This window comes from Xenopus tropicalis, chromosome 2 (genome assembly GCF_000004195.4).
Source record: "Xenopus tropicalis strain Nigerian chromosome 2, UCB_Xtro_10.0, whole genome shotgun sequence".
NCBI classification, from domain to species: Eukaryota; Metazoa; Chordata; class Amphibia; order Anura; family Pipidae; genus Xenopus; species Xenopus tropicalis.
In genome coordinates, this window is record NC_030678.2 from 164,747,241 (window position 1) to 164,754,250 (window position 7,010).

At 40.5% G+C, this 7,010-nt stretch overlaps 1 long non-coding RNA gene across 7 annotated transcripts; it reads left to right on the forward strand.

Annotated features, from left to right (window-relative positions):
* The first annotated feature begins 279 nt into the window (after window positions 1–279).
* LOC108645827 lies at window positions 280–5,911 on the forward strand. Of its 7 annotated transcripts, XR_004221407.1 has the most exons (4): window positions 280–1,277; window positions 1,510–1,566; window positions 1,928–3,809; window positions 4,648–5,911. It is a non-coding gene; the product is annotated as an uncharacterized LOC108645827 (long non-coding RNA). The 7 variants fall into 7 exon arrangements; XR_004221404.1 differs by having other exon boundaries at window positions 280–3,809; window positions 4,648–5,364; window positions 5,480–5,911; XR_004221403.1 differs by having other exon boundaries at window positions 280–2,568; window positions 2,684–3,809.
* Window positions 5,912–7,010: the final 1,099 nt, after the last annotated feature.

A 7,010-nucleotide genomic window follows, 5' to 3' on the forward strand; every position in this document is an offset into this window, starting at 1 on the left:
ATCTTTACCAATAAACATTTAAAGGGGCAGTATACCTCTTTTACAATCCTTTTGTATAATGAGCTGCTCTCATCTCAAAGCCTAATGATTCAGCATAGGGAAGAGTGTGATTTGTTTATACAGAGGGTTCATCAGGCAGGTAATCAGTTAATGAACTTTTATCTCTTTTAGGAGGAAACACCAGAGGAGACCATGGAGTCGGGCACGAACATCTGCCAGGTAAGCATAAGAGAGGGAGTGAAGGGGCAAATAAAGTATATTTTATGCACATTGTATTTTAGCTTCTTTACAACAGAAATAATACAATGTTCAACATGTTTTTCTTTCCCTTTCATAACCAGGAGACTCCAGAGGTCCCCACTCCTGAATCCTGCCAGGTAATACTTTTTAAAACTGATTATGAAGCCCAGTATAAAGGCCAAACATAACAACCCCCTACCCAGCTCAACAGCTCTGCTTTCTCCCCTTATTTATGGGCACAAACATAAAAGTTTGGGTGTTGCAGTACTTTTTATGATCAAGGGTTCAGTTCATCTAACAATCATTTTTTTCTTTCTCCTAAATAGGAGACACCCCAGGAATCTGGCACTACCATCTGCCAGCCTGAAGTCCCTGAGGCAGAGCAAGTGGATGCTCAGATCACCAAGGTGAGCCACAAAGCCTTTTATGAAGTTTCAGCAGAAAGATCTAATTAATCATTTTTATCAGTTTATATTTCAAGGGCCTGTATCCCCTTTTTAATCCTTCTGTATAATAAGCTACTCATCTCAAAGTCTAATTCTTCAGCTTGGGGGGAGACAGGGGATTGTTTATACAGATGATTTCTCAGGTCAATATGTGAGCTTGGCTGCATTAACTAACATTGGTGCCACCCAGTAAATTAACCTTTTCTTGTCCTTCAAGGAAAATTTTTGCAGTTCCACAAAATACGTTGATCTGATTAAACTTTTTTTTTCTTCCCCAGGAGCATGAAACAGCCTCACTTGCGGACAGATTCCCAGTAAGCAGCTGTAAAACTGTATTTTGGAACATTAAAAGATGCAGTAGCACAACTGTTATGGATACTTAAATATTCCAGCCCTTGTTCTCCCCTCCATTTCCCAGTTTCCTCCTACACCTCCTGTGCTTCCCTCATGTTGGAAAGGTGCAACTGCATTATATTAGTTTAATATTGTAGTTATTGTGCTTTCAAATACTATTTTATTTTTTAGGAACCCGGAAGATTCCTTAAATTAGGGGAGCCTATAGGAGAGGACCCCAATGGAGTCATTTATGTTGTAAGATATTTTACTCAGTGTTAAAATTGTGTATTTTGTCTCATGCTTTTGGGTGACTCTGTAATGTTGCCTATTGCTTGTACCCTCTAGCGTTGTCCTTATATTTGTGTTTTTCTTGTGGTTCTAAAGCTGCCAATAAACCTTCCCATTACCACACACTATATCTGTTTGCTTTCCCATACTGTTCCATTAGTAATGATCACAGAGCTTCTTTCCCTACTTTTTGTTACAGGCATGGCTCCGCAGCCAAAGAAAGGAGGTGGCCGTTACCATCATTCAGGACGTGGAGGTAATGTGTCCTTATATGATTACTCTAAATAGATACTAATTAGCCTTTTGTTATACCAACATTATGGCTATCATTAGAAGAACTTTCTAACCAGCTATCAGCATGTTCCCATTTTGGCACCAATCAATGAAATACCCCGACCCCTAATAACTATGTAAATGTAAAAATAAGTAGCAAATACCGATTGAATACTTTATGGGATATAGGAAATAAAATAACAGGGAGAGTCAGTCATATTGGGCAATTCTCATGTAGTGAGTATTACAGGGCTGTCATTCTTCACAACTATAAGTTAGTTTGGGGTATCTGAAATGGTAAATGTGTCCATTTAATTTACTTTGTTTCTTTTGCTTGAAACTAGAAGCAGAAAAAGATCCTCAATGAAATCGAGGTACATCAGAAGATCTCGGGCCACAGAAACATCAGCGATTTTTATGGGGCATTTTATGTTACCTCTGTGAGACCATCACCATACGAAGGACTGTGGGTAAGTACAGATTTATTCAGATAGGTTACACATTTATGCACCTAATATATTTATTATAAACAAGGGTCCAGCACATGTGACCACTTCTCAGTAGCACCTGATGCTGCAGTCACACCCAGAATGTTTGTGTTGCCTATATCTCACTTACAGCCACATATAAAATAGTAGGACAGACCTACGCAAATCTATGTGCCAAAAATTCTTTATTTGTGTTGTAGGTTTCTACTGAGATTTGTACTGGTGAAACAGTGCAGTCTCTCATTAACACCAGGAAATCCATTGGTCCTGGATGGATCTCCTACATCTGTAAGGAGATACTAAAGGTATGTCACATGCAATGCTCCTCGGTGCTATTCTGGATATATCTAATTAATTAAACATGAAAAATATATATATTTTCACTTTTGCTTTATTCTTTTCCCAGGGCCTGTGTCATCTGGAAAGGCAAGAGGTAATCCTCCATGATCTCAGCTTGAAGAATATTGTCATCACTTCAAGCGCAGACGTGAAAATCTGTAAGTGATGCTTAGAATCTGAAAAAAATGGACGTTTTTTTCTTCATGTTGTTTATTGTTGGGATTGTATTTATATATGAACATTAACATTCCTGCTTTTGCCATACAATTTCAGGTGAGTTTACCTTTGCCACGCTGGGAGGAAGAAGCAGTAGCACATCTGGCCCTTTACCATACATGGCGCCAGAAGTGCTCGCTAATTTCGGAGACACCAGCGTTCCGTACGATTGTAAGGTATTGTGATGTCTTCTCTCTTGCTTTTTATTTTAGAGTTAATGTCACCTTTATATAAAATGTATGTAGCTTACACAAGAGGAACTGCATGGAATGTTCTGCTCACTCACTTACATGCCCCTCTCATAACAGCAAATCCAAAGCTGTAATGTGGTTCTCATGATATGAGAGGGAAATCTGAAGTAAGAGAGTGAAATGCATTTAAAGTGCAGGGAATAAGAATATAAGACACTAAGTCCCTTCATCTTCTTACACTTTATGGGGGTTTTTAACTCCATGTAACACACACGACTCTCAGATTTATTATCATGTGCCCCTGTGTATATTCTTCTCTAATACTTGTCTTTTCCTCTTAATTTAATATCCAGGCCGACATCTGGTCTCTGGGGATTGCGGCCATCTATATGGCTGAAGGGCATCTCCGTAAGTAAACCCTAGTGTGTGTATTATACTGCGTAACTGTTAGTAGAAGGGTCAGAGGGCCTGTATGTGTTATGTTGTAACATGAAATATTATTAAATATAAATAACTAAGGGTCTGATTTACTAAAATTTTAATTTGCATTATTTCCACAAAATATATACACAATCGTTAGAGGCATAAAAACCTTGAATTTGATTTTTTGAGCTCAAAAATGTCCCAATTTAGAGAATCTAAAAAACAATAATGAAAAAATTAGCTAAAAACTGGCGAGCTCCTGTGTAAGTCATTGAGTGGCGTAATTTCCATTGTCATGTTATTTGAAATGCCCGAAAAATCGAGATTTTAATAATTATTTTCTGATTCCTTTAAAACACAAGGAAAAAAACCACAATTGAGTTTTATCAGGATTCAAAACTGCTTGAAAATTTAAATGAAAGTAAATCACCCTCCATAAGTTGTATTTGTCAATCATCATATTCTCATGCTGTGTTTTCTTCTAACGTAGCATTCTGCAAACTTCCCAGAGCAAAACTGATCAGGCGCGTCATTCACGGTCCCGCGCCAACATCATCACGGGACAAATGGTAAGTCATTTCCACTGAAACAGGGAAGGAGAGTGAGGGGGAGAGAGTGGGGAAATGGACAAGGAAGTGAGGGGGAGAGAGTGGGGAAATGGACAAGGAAGTGAAGGGGAGAGAGTGGGGAAATGGACAAGGAAGTGAGGGAGAGAGAGTGGGGAAATGGACAAGAAAGTGAGGGGGAGAGGGTGGGGAAATGGACAAGGAAGTGAGGGGGAGAGGGTGGGGAAATGGACAAGAAAGTGAGGGGGAGAGGGGGGGAATGGACAAGGAAGTGAGGGGAGAGGGTGGGGTAATGGACAAGTAAGTGAGGGGGAGAGGGTGGGGAAATGGACAAGGAAGTGAGGGGAGAGGGTGTGGAAATGGACAAGGAAGTGAGGGGAGAGGGTGGGGAAATGGACAAGGAAGTGAGGGGTAGAGGGTGGGGTAATGGAGAAGGAAGTGAGGGGAGAGGGTGGGAAAATGGACAAGGAAGTGAGGGGGAGAGGGTGGGGAAATGGACAAGGAAGTGAGGGGAGAGGGTGGGGAAATGGACAAGGAAGTGAGAGGGAGAGAGTGGGGAAGTGGACAAGGAAGTGAGGGGAGAGGGTGGGAAAATGGACAAGGAAGTGAGGGGGAGAGGATGGGAAAAAGGAAAGGAGTGAGGGCAGAACTGGGCTGACAAATGCCAGAGGGGCTGCTGTAAGATGCCATAGACAGGTCATTATTTATTGGGTTTCTGTGTATTTGAAACACCAGGGCCTTTTTTAGCCCCAGTCTGGGCACTTGGCTGTGCTGATTATATAAAATTAGATATAATATTACATGAACAAGTATAATTTTGCCTCTGTTTAATTTTTTCCAGGAGTAACAACTTCCATTCCTTTGTGAGTGAGTGCCTGCAGAAGAGTGCGGAGAGACGGCCAACTGCGAGGCAGCTTCTTGCGCACCCCTTCATCTCAGAGCTCTGGGATGAAAGGGGTGTAAAGAGGAGCCTCATGAGACATCTGCAGTGAGGTAGGGGAACCCCTCATTCTCATTATAGTTCCCTTGATGTATAGACTATAACCAACTACTGCTATTATTTATATAATATTCTCTGGCTTTCCCACATACACAATCATTCTGTAACTAAAGCCGCCAGTAATAAAGGCTTAGATTGTATTAGGGCAGAGGTAACTAAACTAAGCCAAATCTAGGGGACATTCAAACAAGCTGTGATGGGAGAACATGTTATTATTAAATAGTTGTAGTTGGCCTTTAAATTAGCATGTAATAGAGCATGAAATGGCAACAATTGTAAATGCAAATAATAAAAATGAACAAATTGCAGAATTATTACAAACAGCTACTCCATGGCTAACACTGAGCAATCTTTCCTTAGGCCTGACTCCACGAAGCCATAAAACAACTTGGCTGCCAATGGGGGAGGGACAGGGGCACATACAGGGGTCCTAAATACCATCTTTGGACCCCTGCATAACATCTTGGTCCCGTTGGCAGCCCTTTGTGTTGGCTTCTTCATGAACAACTGCATCTTCTGACAAATGCATCTGAGAAACAGCGGCTCTAGAAGATCGACGTAAGTATGGCATTTATTGTCATGTTTTATTCTTTGTTTATTCTTTGTACATTTTCAAAGAGGAATGTATTGATTGCATAAATGCTTTGCTTATTGTATATTAATCTTTCCTTAGGCCTGACTCCACGAAGCCATGAAACAACTTGGCTGCCAACGGGGGAGGGACGGGGGCACATACAGGGGTCCTAAATACCATCTTTGGACCCCTGCATAACATCTTGGTCCCGTTGGCAGCCCTTTGTGTTGGCTTCTTGATGAACAACTGCATCTTCTGACAAATGCATCTGAGAAACAGCGGCTCTAGAAGATCGACGTAAGTATGGCATTTATTGTCATGTTTTATTCTTTGTTTACATTTTCAAAGAAGAATGTATTTATGGCATAAATGCTTTGCTTATTGTATATTAATCTTTCCTTAGGCCTGAATCCACGAATCCATAAAACAACTTGGCTGCCAACGGGGGAGGGACGGGGGCACATACAGGGGTCCTAAATACCATCTTTGGACCCCTGCATAACATCTTGGTCCCGTTGGCAGCCCTTTGTGTTGGCTTCTTGATGAACAACAGCATCTTCTAACAAATGCATCTGAGAAGAAGAATATATTATTTTTTTTTTAACAATTCTTTTATTGAGTTTAAATGTACATAGTTTGCTTTATATTGTTTCATTGTCAATTGCTTGTTGTACAGAAAGAAAGTAAATAAAGTATATTAACAACATAACCATAATAACATTGCAGTGTCTTCTTTGCTGATACCTAAGCTATTTATCCTTCAACCTTTGTTTTTGGTTACTAGCATGCCCTTCAGGGTCTTAGTGAAATATTGATGTTATATTTTAACCTTGTATCTGGGTGTGTAGGTCATTCAAGTGGGGGGATTTGGGACCGATATCCTCCTCGACCTGCAAATCTTAAGAGGGTTCTGCATCTACCCACGTTGACCATATTTTTTCAAATTTTTGAGGGCACCCCCTCCTTATGTACATTAGCTTATATAGGGGTATGGCTTTTGTAATGAGAGAAGTTAGAGAAGAGGGCACAGCCCACATCTAACTGAATCCCATAAACCCTCTTACTGTGCTTGTTTTATCCAGCCTGGTCCTGCTGGTGATTCCTGGCTTCTCCTAGTGGGTTCCATCATTATCTTTACTTGTAGGAAGCAGAATAGTCTCTAATGCCATTATTGATGCTACACACATTGGTGCACATAGAAAGATGAAAATGTTCTCAATATCCTTATCCTTTGAATTAGTTTCCATCAGTTCCACATGTTGGGCAGTTGAGTGTTCCCGGTTAAATGTCGGCAATATTTGATTCACTGTAACATTCCAACATTAGATTTAGAACAATTCTCATATTAACATAGTAGATAAGTTTTTTTTAAAAAAGTGTCCATCAAATGCAACCTTTCTATCTAATAAAACCTGCCTAACTGCTAGTAAATCCACAGGGAGGCAAAAAGCCCACTGGAAGCCTCTCCAATTTGAAAAAAATCCTTTCTGACCAGTCCCTGGATCAACCTTGTAGCTAATTTCAGTAGCATTGTACCTTTTCACTTCCTAAAAATCCACCTAATTTCCCCCCCCTTGCCGAGCCTGGGAAATAGAATCCGTCCCGTGTACTTGGGGACACTTCCCGTGAC